This window comes from Neophocaena asiaeorientalis, unplaced genomic scaffold, assembly GCF_003031525.2.
Source record: "Neophocaena asiaeorientalis asiaeorientalis breed wild unplaced genomic scaffold, Neophocaena_asiaeorientalis_V1.1 scaffold31, whole genome shotgun sequence".
Classification (NCBI taxonomy): Eukaryota; Metazoa; Chordata; class Mammalia; order Artiodactyla; family Phocoenidae; genus Neophocaena; species Neophocaena asiaeorientalis.
This window is the reverse complement of record NW_020175320.1, coordinates 2,249,916-2,271,023: the sequence shown is the minus strand read 5'-3', so window position 1 is coordinate 2,271,023 and position 21,108 is coordinate 2,249,916. Positions and strand designations below refer to the sequence as shown.

Here is a 21,108-nt window from a genome sequence, read left to right as displayed (position 1 = left end):
GATCTTCCCGGACCGGGGCACGAACCCGTGTCCCCTGCATCGGCAGTCGGACTCTCAACCACTGCGCCACCAGGGAAGCCCCATATGTATATTTTTAAGTGGCATGCCTCACAGCCTTCAAATAGAATCAGGACTAAAACTAATTCTAACTACAGGTTTTAGTCAAATTAACAGTACTATTTCTTTCATAGAAGTCAACCACAGCATGAGTATCTTCATCTATTGAATCCTTTATTACTAACTTTCAAACTAATGGTATAAAAGAAACAGACTTGCTGTGCATCTTATTCAATTATCACTTTTTATAAGAGAAATTGACATCTTTTTTTTTTTTTTTTTTTTTTTTGCCTCACAGCATGCAGGATCTTAGTTCCCCAACCAGGGATAGAACCCGTGCCCCCTGCAGTGAAAACACAGAGTCCTAACCACTAGACCACCAAGGGGATTCCCAACAACACATTTTTTTTTTTTTTCTTTTGGTACGCGGTCTTCTCACTGTTGTGGCCTCTACCGTTGCGGAGCACAGGCTCCAGACGCGCAGGCTCAGCGGCCATGGCTCACGGGCCCAGCCGCTCCGCGGCATGTGGGATCTTCCCGGACCGGGGCACGAACCCGTGTCCCCTGCATCCGCAGGCGGACTCTCAACCACTGCGCCACCAGGGAAGCCCCCCACATTTCTTAATTAAGCATTAAAAAACTTACGAAAGCAGCACAGAAGACACAGAAGTAAGGAGACAGAAAAGCTTTTTAAACTCCCTTGCCTTTTCCCCTACTCCCCTGAACTCCTTACGTGCTCTAGAACCAACTGTTGGTTGCCTTCAGCATACAGATAACTTTTATACACATTGATTGCAAATGTTTAAAAATTGTGTACTGTTACTCATGCTTCTTTTAGAAAAACGAAATAAATTGCCATAATAGCTGGCATTTAGAAATAAATAAAATACAGACATTTTTGTGGACAGATTTTCGTTACAGTTTAAAAATGTATTTTTATTGTCTCAGTGTAGATCTGATAGCCTGAAGGAACAGTTGAGCATCAGTGACTAGGAAGGACAGAGTGTTCCTAGAAGACAAATTATAGTTGCCACCTCCACAGCACCTAAATACAGTTTAACCACATAAAATGACAAACATGTTTGCCCAAGAAAAGTGCCATGCAGTTCAGCCTGCTGTTTTACTTTAAAAAAATAAAGAGAAGAAAAATTACTCTTTGTAAACATTGGGGTATTAAGAGGTGAACTGAACGGTCGTGTGCTGTTCACTTTCAACAAACAACAAACTTCATCTGTTCAATCTTTAAAAGGAAGCACTGCCCAGCAAGCTAACTTCCAAAGAGCAGCTTTCAAACTGCTCCCATTTGCAAGCACTGAGAGTGTCGACAATAAAACAGAAATCCTGTGGAATGGTGAATGTTAGAATTGTTTTACGTGTGGAAAACATTTTTTTAAAAAAGTACTACATCATCAGAGAATAAAATTGTACAGAGTCTATGGTAAGGGTGATATACCTTATCATCCTTCTAGTTACAATTAGAGGGACTGGATAAGATGGTTTCTTTTATTTAACAAAAAATTATTCTGGGGGTTCCCTGGTGGCGCAGCGGTTGAGAGTCCGCCTGCCGATGCAGGGGACACGGGTTCGTGCCCCGGTCCGGGAAGATCCCACATGCCGCGGAGCGGCTGGGCCCGTGAGCCATGGCCGCTGAGCCTGCGTGTCCAGAGCCTGTGCTCCGCAACGGGAGAGGCCACGGCAGTGAGAGGCCCGTGTACAGCAAAAAAAAAAAAAAAATTATTCTGTTTAAAATTAAATTTGTTTAGTATGGGAAATTCTCATTTAAAAATTAAAAGAGATTTTATTTTAAAACATTAGTTATTATTGTTAATAATTTAAACAATTCAGTAAAATATAAAGAAGAAAATATCAGAGACACCACCTCAGGAGATACATACTGGGAACATTTACTGAACATCATTCTGATGTTTTTTCATACTCCAAAGTATGTTGCACAGACACAGAAATCAGTATGTTTACTCAATGGATCTTGGAATTCTGTAACTATTTTTACTCAACAAGGTGCTAAGGACCTCTTTCCAAGTATTGGGGAGCTTAGTTATGTTTACGTAGAAGACATGCCCACACCATGAATTTACAGGGGCAATTATCCACACATATAAATAATGGATATGTTCAGTCTTATTCTGTTCAAGTAGAATAAAAATCTTTTTTTTCAGCATTATTGAGATATAATTGACATATAATATTGCGTAGGTTTAGGGTGTAAAATGTCATGATTTGATACACATATGTACTGTGAAATGAATACCACATACATTAATTAACATCGCCATCACCTCGAAAAATCTTAAGTTGAATGTGTCTTGTTATACTGGTAGTCATTATCTGTGCTTTGATTGCCTAGATTGGCTTCTCCAGGTTCTTCAACCCCTCTGGCTCCATAGAATAACAAAATGCTCGGGGGGACATGTAAAGGAGAGCCTTGAGATGCTGCTTAGCGTATCCATTTTGTCTACTGCCCTTGTATATTTATATCCTTTAAGTTAATAAGCAATTTATTTGATTATGCCTATAACATATATGAAGACATAATTTCCATTCATTATATAAAAACTAAGTCTCAGGAATTTGTAAGCCCTGCCTCTTTGAATCTCTATGTATACTGAAATATCTAATGAGCTCTCTGAGGACACAGGCTCTGCTTTATTAATTTTTTATTCCCACGTCTTAACAGAGAGCACAGAACACAGTGGAAGTTTGATAAATCTGTTATCGAGATTACATCAGTGAAATACACATGTGCTTTGCTCATCATTGTATCCCTGTGACCTAATATCTTATCCACAGTAGAAACCTAGTTTATTTGTTAGATAAACATAATATGGAAATCTGGCTACTGGGAAGTACAACTAAAATCTAATATAAAAAGTTTTCCTTAGTCCCTTGAATTCAGATATAAACTCAGATTAGAGTAAGCATAATTCTGGAAGATATTTTATTTATTACTAAGAAATAGCTCAGCTATACAGAGGTGGGGTTGGGGAAGAAAAGGGAGAGAAGTTGTAAACAAATGAGACTCATAGGAGAAAATAGCTCCTCTGAGGGGAGCCACATGCTGATACCCAAGGTGGCTGCATGAGGAAGCAGCCTAAAATTAGCAGGATGGGCAAGCCCAGGAAGGGAAAGCCACGGCAGATTTCCCTACACTCAGCAAGTGAGGGGAAGGGCCAGGAGCCCCCGTGGAACCCCCGTGGAGATCCACTGCAGTTTGTGCCAGGTAAGGCCCTTCCTCAGAACTCACCTTGGGAGGTAAAGCAAGCGATTTCTTAAGGGAATGTCCAGACAATGGAAAGATTTAATATTGCCTAGTAAAGAGGTGCCTCCAGGAATCCAATGATTAAGAGAGCAATAAAACTATTCTTGTATCCATCCTCACCCAAGGTATTCATCTGAACCACACCTTTTCACCTTGTTGAACTGTGGCTCTCTGGGGTGTGTAGGTGCTGTTTTTTTTTCAAGTGTTGGCGTAAAGGGAGGAGGCTGTCCTAGAAAATCTGTAAAACCATGTGGAAGAAGAATGAGGAAAGAGTACCTCCAAGTGATATTAAAAAAATGGATGAGATACTGCAGGTCCAAAAAGGAAAGATTAGAGATACCACAAATAGGACTAAGTGGGCAACACTGTGCTTTGTTCATGGGCAAAGTACAGAGTGGTTGAGCTGGTCAAAGACAGACAACAGAATCCTGGAGGAGGCCAGGATTTTCTGTGTTGTTGTTTCATAAAGAACTGGATCAGTGATTTACCTTAGGACGCACATGAGTTATTCCCAGTTGGCGTATTTATCTATCACTCACCATGGTTTCTATAAGTTCCTACCTTCTGTGCTGGAATTCATTTTTATATTACCTGTTTTTTTTTTAAGTTACTACTCATTAATGGTAAAACTCTCCCATTCTATTAAGAGGGTATCTCACAGGGTTGATCTGAAGGGACTGTGCAATTGGACGGCAGAACTTTAGAATTTTAAAAAAATTGAGATATAATTGTATTGAGATATAATTCACATACCATATTGAGATATAATTCACATTGAGATATTGAGATATAATTCACATACCATACAATTCACCTATTTAAAGTGTACAATACAGTGGTTTTTAGTATATCAACAGAGTTTTGCAACCATTGCCACAATCAACTGTAGAACATTTCCTCACCCTCCCCACAAAAACCTATACCCAAGAGCAGTGACTCCTCTTTTCTTCCCACATTCCCCTCACCCACAACCCTAGGCAACCACAAATTTACTATCTGTTTCTGTAGATTTGTCTATTCTGGACATTTCATATAAATGGAATCACACAATATGTGGTCTTTTGTGAGCTTTTGTGGGGGGTGGGAGGGATGCTTAGTGTGTAGCGAGACAGAAAAGAACCTCTTCCATTGGGAGTATTACTTTCACTTATTATTTACTAAAACCTTTGGACATGTACCATATTAGTTCTCTAATGATACCCTAAATCAGGGGTCCCCAACCACCGGGCCCGGGACAACTACCAGTCCTGTTAGGACCGGGGCCACACAGCAGGAGGTGAGGAGCAAGCAAGTGTGTGAAGCTTCACCTGTATTTACAGCCGCTCCCCATAGCTCGCATTACCGCCTGAGCTCCGGCTCCTAACAGCATTATGGTGAGTTGTATAACAATTGCATTATATCTTACAATGTAATAATAATAGAAATAAAGTGCATAATAAATGTAATGCACTTGAATCATCCCGAAACCATCGCCCTCTGCCCCAGTCCATGGAAAAATTGTCTTCCATGAAACTGATCCCTGGTGCCAAAAGGGTTAGGGACTGCTGCCCTAAATGAATGCACTTCATTGCATCAAGTCATATCCAAGATTATCATTAAATAAAATTCGTCATTATTGAAAAGCATTTAATCATATAATAAATGAAAGTAAGATGTAGTGTATCTAGAACAGTGCCTGGCATGTATTAGCTTCTTAGTAAGTAGCCATATTTTCCTCTACCCTACTCCCAGTGTTAAACATTTACTCATATTATAAAACATATAGAGCAGATTTGAAGAAAATCTTAACTTAGCAGAGTACTTTGAACATACTAGTGAATAAATACCTTTTAAAACAGGAAACGAAGATATAGTCATGGATGTGTGCATTTTACAGCTGTGATATTATTTCATAAAGGCTATGGAAAACAGTTTCATATGCTGGACTAGGAAGCACCAATTATAATTTCAAGTTTGAGCTGATATCAACTGCAATCTTAGATAACCGACTTACTTCCTCTGGTCCTCAGTTTATCTACAACTCCAAGCTAAGAAAGATAGGCTGGATCATAGCTAAAATGCCATCCACATCGTTCATATTGTGGAAGTATCTTATGGCAGTGTCTCCAAGACACACCTGCCATGTATTTATTTCATGCTAAAGGTCACACATTGAATTACAGGATTGCTTCTTAGGGAAGTCCAGTTGGTTGACTGTCGTAAGATCTTGCAGCTTTTAATCACCTTGATGAAATCACCAGGTTTCATTGTCTGGTCCTCAGCTATCCAAGATCAGAAACCTAATTTGTTTTTCAAAAACTCTTATAGCGATCCAGTCCTTTTGCAGAGTATTTACATTAATCAAACTCCCAAGAGAGTAATACAGCATCCACATTTCCAATTTGTTAATTTACAATGAGAAACATGGCTTGAGAGCAAACTAAGTGCCATATTCACCTACCAACTTATTATTTAAAAGAAGTCTAGGGACTTCCCTGGTGGCGCAGTGGCTAAGAATCCGCCTGCCAATGCAGGGGACACGGGTTCGAGCCCTGGTCCGGGAAGATCCCACATGCCGTGGAGCAACTAAACCCGTGCGCCACAACTACTGAGCCTGCGCTCTAGAGCCCATGAGCCACAACTACTGAGCCCGCGTGCCACAACTACTGAAGCCCACGCACCTAGAGCCCATGCTCCGCAACAAGAGAAGCCACCACAATGAGAAGCCCACGAACCGCAACGAAGACCCAATGCAGCCAAAAATAAATAAATTTATTTTAAAAACTAAAAATAAATAAGTCTATTTTAATAAAACACTTAATTGAGGGCTTCCCTGGTGGCACAGTGGTTGAGAGTCCGCCTGCCGATGCAGGGGACGCGGGTTCGTGCCCTGGTCCAGGAGGATCCCACATGCAGCGGAGCGGCTGGGCCCATGAGCCATGGCCACTGAGCCTGCACATCCGGAGCCTGTGATCCGCAACGGGAGAGGCCACAACAGTGAGAGGCCCGCGTACCGTACACACACACACACACACACACACACACACACAAACTCAATTGAAATCAGAATGCTGTTGTATGAGCATGGATTGGAGCAAGGTAAGTAATTGGTTATGGCATCTGGTAGTGTTGGTCTGGAGCTGCCAGCACACCACCATCAGGAGCAGATAGGCTCTCTTGGATGAACACTGCTGATTCTTTCTTCTTTGATTTCCCTTTCCTACTGGTAATTCCAATTATCTCTTCAGATGTAGATATAGATGTAGATATACACATATTTATATTTATATACAAACATATATTTGACAGATAGGTAGGTAGAGACCATCAGTTAGGCTACAGCCAAATTTTGCTTCTTTTTTCTACTGGTGTCCTTGAAGCTTTTTTGTTTTTTTTCTTTTTTTGCCTTGGGGGCAACTTTTACCGTCTTTTTTCTCTTTATAACTATAATACACCCTTATTAGAAGTTTTTTAAAAAGTACAGCTAAGAAAAAATATGAGAGAAAAATCTTCCATAGTTCCACTACATAGTTATAACCAGTTTAACATTTTGGAATATTGTACTCCAAAATTTTAAAAAATAAAACAGGGTCATATTATAAATACTGTTTTGAAGACTTTTTTTTAAATCTTATACAAGCTTTACTGCTCTTTAAAAATGAACAACTAAAGTTTAAAGAGGTATATACGAGCATAGGTTTCAAACTCTCAGAACCGAACTAATTCTTTCTCATTGAACTAATTTTTTTTAACTAGTTAAATTTTATTCTTTAATTAGAAACCCTGGGGAAAAGAAGTCACATCAGGACTTAAAGGCAAAGGCAGAGACCCAAAACCAGCTGGTTTTTCCTTATTAGCCTGGAGCAGAGTTTAAACCAGGCCAGACCCACTCCAGCTCTGGCCACAGCCTACTCTCTACATCCTGGTCCCAGGGGTTTGTTTGGTGGCAAACTGGCTTCACTTCATCCGAGGACCTAGCTTGAGTGAATTCATGGCTTCCTCAAGTGTGAGCATCCCTTGTTCCTGCCACTGGCAGTGCCATTCAGCCATGGACTTAGGAATTTGATCAAAAATACAAAAAAGCCCTTGGCATTCACACATTTAACATTTGGCATTTTTGTCTAAACAAGGAACTATCCTGAAAGGCCATGACACAATAATTTGTGATTTTGCTGAGGTATCACTTTGGACATGTACACCTGGACCTGGGGGTTCAGGGCTAGTCACTTACATGGTCCCTGAGCCTAAGCAACCATCAGTTCTCTAATTATGATCTCATACACATTTTATCTGAAAAATCAAATACAACAATGGTATAAGGGATCCACAAATGGCTTAGGGTACACCCTACTGTGAATGTCAAGGATTTATTTTATTCATATATTGTATAAAGAGTTTCAAAAGACTGAAGATGTTTTTTTTTTTTAAGTTGGCAAGCTTTTTTTGTATTATTTATTTATTTATTTATGGCTGCATTGGGTCTTTGTTGCTGTGCGCAGGCTTTCTCTAGTTGCGGTGAGCGGGGGCTACTCTTCATTGTGGTGCGAGGGCTTCTCATTGCGATGGCTTCTCTTGTTGTGGAGCACAGGCTCTAGGCACGCGGGCTTCAGCAGTTGTGGCTCGTGGGCTCTAGAGTGCAGGCTCAGTAGTTGTGGTGCAAGGGCTTAACTGCTCTGCGGCATGTGGGATCTTCCCGGACCAGGGCTCGAACCTGTGTCCCCTGCACTGGCAGGCAGATTCTTAACCACTGCGCTATAAGGGAAGCCCCTATCTATTTAATTATTTTTTATGTCAGCTTCCACATATGTAAAATGTGAGTATTAAAGCAGATCTACTGACAGGACTCTGATGAGAAATAGCTAATAAAAAACAATAAAACACTTTTCAAATGTAGTGTTAGTACAAAAGATCATTTAAATAATAGGATTTAAAACATCATTGCTCTTTGTATTTGACATCTACTCCACATCATCATCATTATCATTATCAGCATTTATTTAGTAGATCTAGATCTTCTTTATCTTATTCCATGTGGTGTTTATATACATTCAACATTAGTTCATTAGACAATTCAGGATCATGGGAATTCTAAGATATCCCTCACTTCCCTAGATTTCTCCTCTCTAAATCACTTAACCTTAACAATAGTTTTGTCAACCTAAAGTTTTATACCAATCTATGCTGACACCCTTTTCTAGATCAGATAAGAAATAAGATATTTACCAACACTCTCAATTATTATTTTCTTGTCATAAAGCACATACCACAGAGTGGATATACTGCTCTGATATTTGTCACCCCTCTACTTATTTGGCTAAAGTAGGCTTGTCTGATACTTGGGTTGTCAGATCAAATTATAATTTCAACCCTTTAGCTATGTTTAGCCCCTTGGCAGTGGCTGAGTTGAGAATTTAGAATTCAGAAGCAGATGGTTCAGGAGCACGGTAACTAGATATGAAGCAGTTTACCTCCATGTCATTGGTTTACAACTGAACTTGGTTGATCACTATCGGTGTCCTATACAAGATGTAAGTGATCTGATTTGAATCTCTGATGAACAGCACCCATGCTAAAAAAACTCATCACTCTTGCACTAATTGGCATTTTTGTTGTCAGTGTCAGGACAGAAGCCAAGGACTGAATCAGTCTGGAAACCTGAACTGTGGCTATGTCTGAGTCATCAGTCTAGATGGCCCATTCAGCCTCTGGCCTTTCCTTAGAGTTTACAGCTCAGCGCAAATGTGTATACTTCACTCCCTGTGACTTCACAAAGCCAGATTAAAAGATGTTTACTTAAAATATATCTTTCTATGATAAGAATGGTAATAATGATAGTTAACATTTACTGGCCACTTGCTAGGAGCCAGGTATTATTCTAAGAGTATTTACTTAATTCTCACAGCAATCCCATGAGTTAGGTACTAATATTTCTCCCATTTTTTAGAGCTGAGGAAACTAAAGCACAGAGAAATTAAATAACTTGCCTAAGCCTTCTCAGATAATAAGTGGTGGAGGTAGAATCTAACTCTAAATACAATTTCTCTCTGCCTAATTACAGCATTTATTTGACTTCTTTTAAATATCATACTGTACCACTGATATAAATTTTAAACATTCTATGTTCAAATCAAACAAGGCATATATCAATGTCTCAAGTTTAAAACTGCTCATCTTTCTGTACTAGTTATTATTTGTTTCTGAAAAGAGGTGATGGATCTTTCTTAAATTTGATTCACGTGCATCCTTATTCTGATTTTTTTTTTTAATATTTATTTGTTTGTCTGCATTGGGTCTTAGTTGCACCACGCGGGATCTTCGTTGCAGCAATGTGGGATCTAGTTCCCTCACCAGGGATCGAACCTGGGCCCCTTGCATTGGGAGCGTGGAGTCTTAGCCACTGGACCAAGGAAGTCCCTTATTCTGGTTTTAAGGTAGTTAAAGACGTAGATTTTTACAATGGCTTTTATGCTTACTTATTTTTTTTCATTGTTTGAGTTAAACACTACCTGAACTTGGAAACATCCTCTGACCTTAACATTTCTAAATTAATAGAGAAGAGAGAATTAAATCAAATAAAACCCTGCCTACCATGCCATCCCAATATAAACATAGTGAATGATCACCAAATAAGCAATCCAGCTGCCTCTTTTTGTTAACATAGTAATTGGATTTCTTCCACCTATTCTTCATACAAAATTAAAAAGCAGATAAGAATTTTTTTAAAAAAACTGAGTCTCTATTTTATGAGACTTCCCATAGTAGCTAGGAAGGAAGTTTTTAGTACATTGAGATAAATGACCTTTAAAATAAAGTTCATGAGCACTTAGATCATTTTAAAGAATAAAAGAAATTAATCTGGTTCTCACAGTTTTCTTAAGACTTAGAAAAATATTATTTGCTATAATTACCAGCTAGAAATAGAAAAATAGAAATAGAAAATAATTACTTTTTTATGTTTCTTTTAGTTGCCATCTCTACTCAGTTATTCAAAGCGTGTTCTAAGCCTCATTTAGCACATATTTATTGCTCCAGTTTTGCTAGTAGATAAACTTTGGGGTGTTCCCCTAAAAAAGCTCTTATTAAACTAAATTAATAATGTGAACTTGGCAATCTCGGTTTTACTGATTTACATTTGCATGGCCATTCTAGTGTTTAATTTTCCTATGTACAAAATAATCATAATAAAGACCAACTTCACGGACAGTGGTGTAGTTCTGTCATTGTTATTAGAACATAATAACAATACATGATTGTAAATAACTTCAAAAAGATGAAGTGCTAAGTAAATGTCTACTTAAAATATGATCTCTATACTTAATTTCACTATGTCTAGTAATTTGCAGATAGAGATGCACCAAGATAATTGTTTATTATTTATGGCTGCTTCAATTTCTTTTAAGTTATTTCTTTGACCAGTCAGAGATAGGAAATCATCCAGATTTCCAAGGACTTGGAAGGATTTTGGAAGAAATCACTAAGTCATCATAATCCTAATATCACTTGAGGTCTCCTTCTTGTAACTCTACATCTTCTGAGTTTTTTCAAAATTGATTCTCAAATGCATTGCTAACAAGGGTGTATTCCTCTGAAAGGAGATGTCATGTAGTAGAGAAGAACTTGGACTTTGGTGTCATATAGACTTGGGTGTGAATCAGAGCTCTGAGGGGGCCCTGTGGAAATTTTTTCTCTGATCTTCAGTTTCCTCCTCTATACAAAGAAGGATAATGATATAGAATACCTTGGATGATCTCAGGGTGTACCTCCTGAGACTTTTTCAGATCCCTGAATTTGCAAAACCCACAGTAGCATATAATTTTTTCAGTTTCATTCTCCATAAAATGGGGATAACAATTCACACTTCCTGGGTTGTTGTATTAAATTACGTTATGTATTAAATATGAACAATAAAGCTTGGTTGGTGTGGACACTAGACAGGGTCAGCTAGGATCACCAGAGAGCTGAGTAATTCATTCTAGCTTATCTGCATTTTAATAAGTCCAATTAGCAGTCAGCCACCAGTAGTTGAAATCTTGATCTAAATTAGAGAATATATGTGTGTTTTAAGTGTACTGTACTCTTTATTTCTGAGAAAACAGGCAACTCAGTCTGTGACTTGAACTGGAATCTCAAAAACCAGGGCATAAGAACAGACAGAACTGCCTCTCAGCTATGCGTAGTAGGGATTTTTGTTTGCTTGTTTGTTTGCGGTACACGGGCCTCTCACTCTTGTGGCCTCTCTCATTGCGGAGCACAGGCTCCGGACGCACAGGCTCAGCGGCCATGGCCCACAGGCCCAGCCGCTTTGCGGCATGTGGGATCCTCCCAGACAGGGGCATGAACCCGTGTTCCCTGCATCAGCTGGCGGACTCTCAACCACTGCGCCACCAGGGAAGGCCCGTAGTAGGGTTTTTAAGTCCAAAACTCAAGAGGAGCAGTCTATGGAAGGAAAAAAGAGTCTGATTCTAGGGCTTGGACAGAAAGTAAAGACCTGATGTAAAACAAAGGTTGTTCCAAGGTGGGCAGGAAAAATAGTGGTTAAGCCAGTTAAGGAAAATGCAAAAGTATGAAAGTGCCTCTTATGGGGCACCTACAGAAGAACTCTTGGGCAAGGTGGGTGCTGTAAACAGCCCCAATCATTTCCAAAAGCAAAAGTCCCCCATATCAATTATCTCAAGAATTGTGAGCATCCACTAAGCCAAAGCACATATATTGATAGTCATTGCTCAATGACTGGTGCACAAAGAACAACCAAACATTTTTAGCTCCTTTCCTCATTTGAATTGATTCTTAACAGTATTTCTGTGTTAAACTAACATCATAATTGTTAATGACAATTGAATCAGTTAATGTTGCTGAGAGTTTAGGTCATTTGATCTTTTCTGGCACACAATAAGCATTCATTAAATATTTGTTGAATTGTGTGAATAATTTAGGACAACTCAACAATTAATAGATTATTTTTATAGCATGCTACAAATATTTATTAAGTGACTAATTTGTGCCATGCCTTGAGATTAAAACTGTGTGGCCTATATACATTTTTTCATGGCTTCGGTTCTCAAGGAGTTGATCTAGTTAAATAGATAAAGCATTAATGCATAAATGAAAACTCAGTTTAATTCAGCAATATAAGAAATGTTATAACCATTAGTTGTTTAATTACATAATAATTGGAAGAAATAATGAACAAAGGCAGGAAGGAAAGATAAAGCAAGGAAATACTGGTGGAACTTTTTGGAGACAAGGATTTGTGTAGAAGAGTGGCAGATCAGACCAGAAAGGTTGTTTATGTTTTATAGGATCAGTATGATCACATTTCTGATTATACCAAGGCTTTTCTTATTCCTATTTGAAATCTGCACAATATTGTCAGGCCAGTGGGCTGTCTACAAACAGATTTATCCCCAGCTCAGTTTACACTGTGGTAAATTTTTGGTTTAAGTCCCCTGTGACATTGTAGATATTTGCTTATCCCTTTTATTGACATTATCACCCACATTTTTTTTTTTTTTTTTTGGCTGCGTCACGTGGCTTGTGGGATCTTAGTTCCCTGACCAGGGATTGAACCTGGGCCCCCGGCATTGAAAGCGTCCTAACCACTGGACCTCCAGGGAATTCCCTCACCCACATTTTTAATTAAAGCTTATTGTCTAGGTTATAAGATGAAAGGAGAGAATCTCTAATATATTAACAGGAGACTTCTTGGTTAGACTACGTTTTAACTAATCCATTCTCAGTTTGGAATGAAAAGCAGTTGGGTGATGAGGCAAAATAAAGAAGGTTTTCCAGGTCTTCCGTTAAAGTATGCTGACTTTGATAGGAAGTTTGCTAAAGCAAGAAACACCAAATGGGTAGATCCATATGCAAATAAAAATAAGAACTTGAATAGGGATATAAAATACAAATTCCTTTTGATAGATTTCAGGTAATAACTTCTCAGAAATGTGTATTAGCCCTTGCTATTTCAATCAACAAATTTTATTGAGTCTTCTTTCTGAAAACAGTCTAAGACTTAGTCTTATGTTATTTTTCTGTTCTCTTCTTGCTTCTGTTAAATAAACACTAAGTCCCTAAAATCAAAGTTAATAATTTTAATAATCCTTTGCCTACCGATACATATGAAAATAATGGCGAGTTTCCTTCTTTTGGGTGATTTTTGAACTAACCTGCATAATTACTTTTCATGAGAAGACAGTGGAGGGGGTGGGGCAATGAAAAGAGAATACATTTTAAACTAAGAGGCCTAGGTTTGAATTCCCCCAGCTGTGCAGCTCACTGGTTGGCTACCTTTGGAAAAGCTAAACTTCCTTAAGCCTTAGTTTCCTCCTTGTAACATGCAAATAGCAATACCTTTCAGGGTTGCTGTGAGTGTTGAATAAGAGGTAACTTAGGCTGCTCCTGTCTTAGAGTACACTTGGAAGAAATATTAATTCCCATTTCCTTTCCTTCACATCATTAGTGTTAGTGTGATTATTTGGGTCATGCATAAGAACACTGAACTTTATTTTCAGCTTTCTGAGATGTCCAAGCTGCCCAAAAATAGAATCTGAGTGGAATCACCCAGAGACTGGCACACTGGCATTTAAGATATTCAGTGATAGCATTATGAAGAGAGAATATTTCAAGTATTATTTTCCTACCCTTAACTTGCAAAAAATTTACTGACCCATGTTGATGTGCTGAGAAATAACACAAAGCATTGAAATTTACTTTCAAAAGAACAAAGGTCTTAAATTGTCTGAACAAAATGACTATCATAAATGGAACAAAAAAATAGGTCTGTTAAAGCATTCAGACTGCCTTCAATGCCCTATCTTTCAGCATTAATGCCTGATGTTTCAGTCCACATATCAATTCATGTTCTCAGCTAAAAATACTGCAGATACAATGTTTCTGAAAGCATTCGTTTTTTTCTTTCTATATTTTCTCTTTGCTTGTTTGTTTAGTCATACAAAAGAATTTCAGGGTTCCTTTCTGTCAGAAAAATTATAAACAAAATTCAACACAGTGTTTCCTTAAAGTACTTACTAAAAGAGACAGTAGGTTTTATGTTCATTTTTACCCTTAATTTTTTTTCAAATACTGCAGAAATGCAAACTTTTAAACATGTACAGTAGTTATGAGCACAGACTTAGAGTTAGCCTTAGGTTTAATCCTGGCCCAGTCACTCACCCATTGTGTTACCTTGGGTAAGTTTTTAACCTCTTTCTAAGCCTTAGATTCTTACCTGTAAAATGAGAATTCTAACAGTACCTACTTCATAGTTTGTTGAAGGAATACGTAAAATAAAGTACAATGTCCATGAAGAGCCTAACACAGTGCCTAGCATACAGCTAAAGAATGTTAACTTACTTCTACCGAGATAAGTTTATATGTGTGTTAATATAATCATTATATTAATGTGGTGAGCAGGAGGAATCAATTGTAGACCTCAGGATTACATGCCTGATACTAATTGTCTTGGATTTCTTCAGTTAATCATAGATGCTCTTCTAAAAAATAACTCTGGGAACAGATTTCCTTCTTATAAATAATACTTCCTAAAAAGTGTAAACTTTGGGGCTTCCCTGGTGGCGCAGTGTTTGAGAGTCCGCCTGCTGATGCAGGGGACGCGGGTTCGTGCCCCGGTCCGGGAAGATCCCACATGCCGCGAAGCGGCTGGGCCCGTGAGCCATGGCCACTGAGCCTGCGCGTCCGGAGCCTGCGCTCCACAACGGGCGAGGCCACAAGAGTGAGAGGCCCGCGTACCACAAAAAAAAAAAAAAAAAAGTGTAAACTTTGATATGTCCTCCATATCAAAAGCACAAGTAAAGGAAGCCTTACAGTGCTTTCATAGAAACCACATAGTAAAGCTTTAATCTACCCCAAAACTGGGGGTGCACACATTATTATAATAACTGATTATTTTCCCATATTTACTTTAATAAATGTATCAACCATACTCTCAGTTTTGTATCAGGTAAAGATGTTTACACGTGTCACATGCATCCTCCACATGGATATGTTGTGCATTCCTTATGTTTTATTCTTTAAAAGTTCATGTTTATTATCCTTTTCACCTCAACAAAGGAGAAATCAAGAAAGCCTGTTTCCTTAGTCATCTTAGTCATTATCCACCCACACCATCCATCCAGGTTAAGAACATCGCACAGATTGAGTTAGTAAAGTTGATCCGAAAGAGCAATCTGTTCTAAGTGACGGTCCCAGGATCTGCCACGGAACCCTGTAAATACCCTTCATTACTCTGGCAGGGCAGTATCACATTTCCTTCATGCTACTTTTGTGGCTGACACAGTTAGGCAGTGAGATTTGGGCTCTGGATGATCCTGGTTGATTGACACAGGAACGGTCCTTCTCCTGGGACAGGTAATCACAAATTTACTTTTCAGGATAATAAGTATTCTGTTTATAGTTTGTTTAGATGTTTTTAGTTTTTAAAACTAAATAGGTTTTGAACTTATAGCTTTTTAAGTTTTTTTAGTTTTAGTTTTAAGCAAGTGTTTTCAGTACCGTTGAGATGAAAAAGACATTTCTTAAGGATTTAATTGTAGTTCTCAATTACACTATATCATGGGGTTTGTTTAAGACCCTCTATAATCCACCATACATACATTGTTTTGGATGGTCAAGAACTTGCCTCTGCTGTGTTCTTCTCATTAGCAAAGGTTAGAAAATAATTGCTCACGGGCCTAGCCGCTCTGCGGCATGTGGGACCTTCCCGCACCAGGGCACGAACCCGTGTCCCCTGCATCGGCAGGCGGACTCTCAACTACTGCGCCACCAGGGAAGCCCACAAGTCTCTATTCTTTAAAAATAAGATATAGAGGATTGTTGTTTTTTCATCTGATACTTGAGGGGAATACCTCAATATAAATCTATAAACTTTAAGCAAAACTCATTGAAAATTTGGTATATGTCAGAAATTTCTTTTAAAGAATAAAAATCTAAAGCAATCTGGAAAAATAGCAAATACAAAAATTTTACATGAATCTACTAGCACAGAAATTCTCACATGCTTATCCTCCAAGTGAAGACTTCCTCTGTCATAGATCTTCCAGATTCCTTGGCATTCCTGTGGATCACCCCAATGTGAGTAAACTGTTTCTATAACTGAGTGACTAAATTAAGAAAACAGCTGAAGGCAAGCACAAGATCATGTTCAAACCACAATAAACACATGTGTTAGATGGGGCACTCAACTTTATGGGGAAGGCTTAAGACATGTAAACTTGTGTTTACTTGTCACTTATGAAATTTGTTTTTAACTATGTTGGATATATTTTTTAAGTTTTAAAAAGTATTCTTTGTACCAGTAAACTCTGGTAAAATCTAAGCTAGTAGGTTTGTGGTGTAATGTTTATACAATTACTAAGATGATATGTAGGGTAGGGGCTACATTACTTGGGAGCAGAAACCAATTTAAAAAAACTAGAATCTAGAATACAAGGTTGATATACTGTAAGCAAGGTATCCACAGTTGCTGAATATTATTTATTTAAAATATTTATATGCAACTATTTTTCAAAGAGCTCATTTTTTTTTTTTTTAATATGGAACGCTTCACGAATTTGCGTGTCATCCTTGCGCAGGGGCCATGCTAATCTTCTCTGTATCATTCCAATTTTAGTATATGTGCTGCCGAAGCGAGCACAAGCTCAAATTTTTTGTACACTATCTGTATTTGAAAATGTTACAGTAAAAATGAAAGAAAGATTACTGCTATTCAGAAATTCTTTGTCTCTTTATTCTGTAACTTTTTTTTTTTTGGCATTTTAAACCGATTTTAATTCTCCCTATTGATTCCTAATTTCACTGCCCAACCAACTCTAGTTTATCTTTCAGTATGGGTCTCCTTCCACCTCAGTGTTCTATACCTGGGTGAAAGGTAGGATACCAGGCTTATCATGGAACAGTTTGCAAGGAAGCAGAAATATGTTCACTTACAGTGTGTGTAGACATTTCCCTTTGGAAAATCATATTGTAGCACATCTTTGTGCTAAATGAAATGGAGGTTTTACTTTTTCCTGTCCCGACTCAAGACTTAGCAGCACTTATATTGATTATGCATCAAGATCTGAAAGGGATAGTGGGGGAAGATCCTCTCTTTAAATAAAAAGAAATCGTTGGAGCACCTACCTAAATCGAAAATGCAGAAACACAATTAAGTAGTCTTGAGGTTAATTTCAGCACAGGTAAGAGATCAAACAACCCTGTACACTGAAGATCTAGATTAATGCAGTAATGAAAATAATCTATCCATATAACTCAGTTATTCTTGTGCCCTCTTCCCACCTTAGTAACAGTGCTTTCAGTCTGGATTATTTTAAAGTTTTCCTCAATAGTCTTTTTCATTTTGCCTGTGTAAATTCAAAGTTCCTTAACAAAAGGTATAGTGAAGCTTCTGATTTGATCATAATAAACAAAGTTTATATCTATTCAATATACTATAGGGAGTCTCTAGGTGACTGAAAAAGGTAAAAAGATCTCTTAGTAAATGCCGTGAGGGCAGGAATTTTGGTATGTTTTGTGCACTGCTTTATACCCAATACCTGGTACATAGTAGGCATTAGATAAATATTTGTTGAATGAATGGGAAGAAATTCTACAAGTATTGTGTGATTTAATTAAGAAAGGTAGGTTTATGGGCTTCCCTGGTGGCGCAGTGGTTGAGAGTCCGCCTGCCAATGCAGCAGGCACCGGTTCGTGCCCTGGTCTGGGAGGATCCCACATGCCTCGGAGCGGCTGTGCCCGTGAGCCATGGTCACTGAGCCTGCGCGTCCGCAGCCTGTGCTCCGCAACGGGAGAGGCCACGACAGTGAGAGGCCCGCGTACCGCAAAAAAATAAAAATAAAAATAAGAAAGGTAGGTTTAAATCAATGTATTTCATGCTACCCAAATCTAAGAATGACCCTTAAAAGAAAGAAAAAAAAAACCAATGGCATTTATCTGAATTTTCAAAACCCAGGCTTCTACCAAGACTGAAATAATGGGGTTAACTTTTTTTTTCCAAATTCATATTCTGAAAATATATGAAATTAATATCAAAGAGCCTATACTTTGACAAAGTAGGTTTTTGAGCAGATGTTGGTTTGGCTAAGGATTCTTTTTTATTGTTTGGCAATGCTTGTGTAAAAGAAGAAATCTGGCATAGACTTTTTCAAAATAATATACCAAAAAAAGTTATTCCAGGTACTCATAAATGAATAGGAGTTATAATGTGTTACATTATATAGTAATTTTGACTTTTAAACAGTATCTGATTAGTTTTTTTTCTGAAAACGTTTGTTCAAACTAATTTGTTACTGGGTTTATTCTCGGACTGATGGCTTTTTCCTCTCCATTTTTCCTGTGATCTCTAGTTAACAACTTTTAATGTTAGTTATCTTCTCTGCTTTTTCTAAGCCTTTGGACAAACAGTTAAAAAAAAAAAAACCCTCAGCTTTAAAATGTTGGACCTCACTTTCATACTGGCTTTTCATAGCCAAATTTCCTAAAATGTATCAGTGATTAAATGAGAGTAAATTTCCCATGAATTAAAGTTAATTCTCTTACCTTCTGTGTAGTTCAGGGAACTCTACTCAGTGCTCTGTGGTGACCTAAATGGGAAGGAAATCCAAAAAAGAGGGGATATATGTATATGTATGGCTGATTCACTTTGCTGTACAGTAGAAACTAACATAGCATCATAAAGCAGCTATACTCCAATAAAATTAATTATTAAAAAAAATAAAGCTAATTCTCTTAAAAATTAAGAATTTTGATATATTTCAAAAAATAATGCCATTTTATTTGACAGATGGAATGTGTTATAACCAATTTAGTATTAATTCCAAACATAAATAAATAAACAACTTGGGCCTCTAGCTGTAAGTGAAATTCTATAGGTAGGAAAACTGACTGACCCCCACCTCCCATAGGTGCTGTCCTGCTGTGGAATCCCTTTGCTCAGTTTTCTCCTATCCAATCAGGTGGAATGTTTCACAGGCACATGGTTTATACAGCTCAAAATAACTTGGGACCTGTGAGCTGACAAATGCTCTGGCTCCGGTGGTGACAGGTTGTCCAGCTTCTAACAGCCATCTTCACTGAAACTAAGGTTAATTCCTCACTCTGTGGACGGCTACTCTCCATTTCCAAGGACGTGAAGAATTTTCTTTTTCTCCTGTGCTTTCATCTAAAAGTTCTCCTTGGATAATTATCGTCACCGTGGAGTGCTTGGTTTGGACATCCTCATCTGGGTCAACTAAAAAAAGAAAGGTAATATCCAGATTTAAGTTCTCAAGTATGTTTTGATAACAAGAAACTGACAATGGGAAAGGGATATTTCCAAGACCTAATTACTGTTGCTTAGAGCGAAACCGAGGATAACTTTCTAATTACGTAGGATGGGACACAAAATTATGTGAAAAATAAAGTTTTCTACGTGGTCAAATTTTGGAGGGGATTGATGAGACCCTCAGAGATCACAACCTACTCGGGTCCTAAAGGAAAATATCTTAACAGAGGAAGTCGTGACATGTGTATTATCATTGGCATTTTCCATACATTCATTTATTAAAATTACAGTGTTTGTATAGAGAATATGTGTGCAATGCCTATTTCCTTTTAAAAGGAAATCAAATCTAAAATAATATGACTCCATAGTTAAAGACTTTCATTTAACATTTTTTTTATCATGTAAAAGGATATGCTTGCTATATTTAGTGTTGGGAGATCTGCTCCCTGGATTAATGTACACAACAGCTGCAGAACGTCTTGCTCAAAGGACATTGCTCTTTCTTTCTCCTTTCTCTCCCCCTCTCTCTCTTTCTCTCCCTCTCTCCCTCCCTCCCTTCTCTCCCTCCCTCCCTCCCTCCCTTTTCAGCTGCATCAGAAAGACACTTGACAGTCAGTGGCAAGTGCTTGACTTGGTACATTGCACTACTAGCGGTAATTAGATGCACAACTTGAACTATATTTTAATAACCGTATAAACAAAGAAAAAGAAAACATGAGTTAATCTGTATTTCCATTCCCAAAAAGTGAACATTACAGTAAGGGTGCTAAGAAATTTTATTATCTTATCAACAGATTTTTTTACTCATACTTGTTAAAGATACTAGCATCGATCAGTTTGAAAGAAACAAAACAGCTAACCAGTTTCCTTTCTGAAAAAATTGTTATTCAACTACTTTCACATTGGTAATGATGAAATGAATTCTACAAGCTCTAAATTTAAAAATTGTTATAACTTTTTAGTCTCTCCTTAATAATAACTCTTAACTTCACATAAAATCCATATAATCCTTTTCTAGGAAATTAAGAATGTCTACACTTATAGCTATAATAAACATATTTTTAAACAAAAATTAAGATATGCTGTCTGATACACCATTTGACAATAATCAAAATATTTAAAATCAAGGCCATCCCATGAAATCTGAAATATATGCACACTGTACTTACTTTGTCGGGACACAAAATTATAAACATTAGAGAATCTTATAATAATGGAGTATGAAACAAACAGTTGGACATTATCCAAATTCTGGAGGTTTGTCTCTATTCCCACTTGTAGAATATGGCTAATGCTATTGGAACTCCTAACAACGTATTAAAGCACCAGTGTTCCATATGTGTACAATTTAGAATATAGACTCTACTACAGACTCTAATACATCTATTGTATAACAGAATATAGTTTCTAGCTTACAAAGGCACACATTCAATGGAATGGACTCAGAACCACAATTCATGGACACAAGAAATTCAATAAATTTTTATCCCAATAGGGTTTTGGAATTCATAGAGATGGT

The 21,108-nt window shown here is 37.8% G+C and overlaps 1 non-coding gene across 1 annotated transcript; it reads right to left on the bottom strand.

Annotated features, from left to right (window-relative positions):
• Window positions 1-16,857: 16,857 nt before the first annotated feature.
• Window positions 16,858-16,964, bottom strand: LOC112413581 (U6 spliceosomal RNA). Its single transcript, XR_003006001.1, has one exon. It is a non-coding gene; the product is annotated as a U6 spliceosomal RNA (small nuclear RNA).
• Between the last annotated feature and the right edge of the window lie 4,144 nt (window positions 16,965-21,108).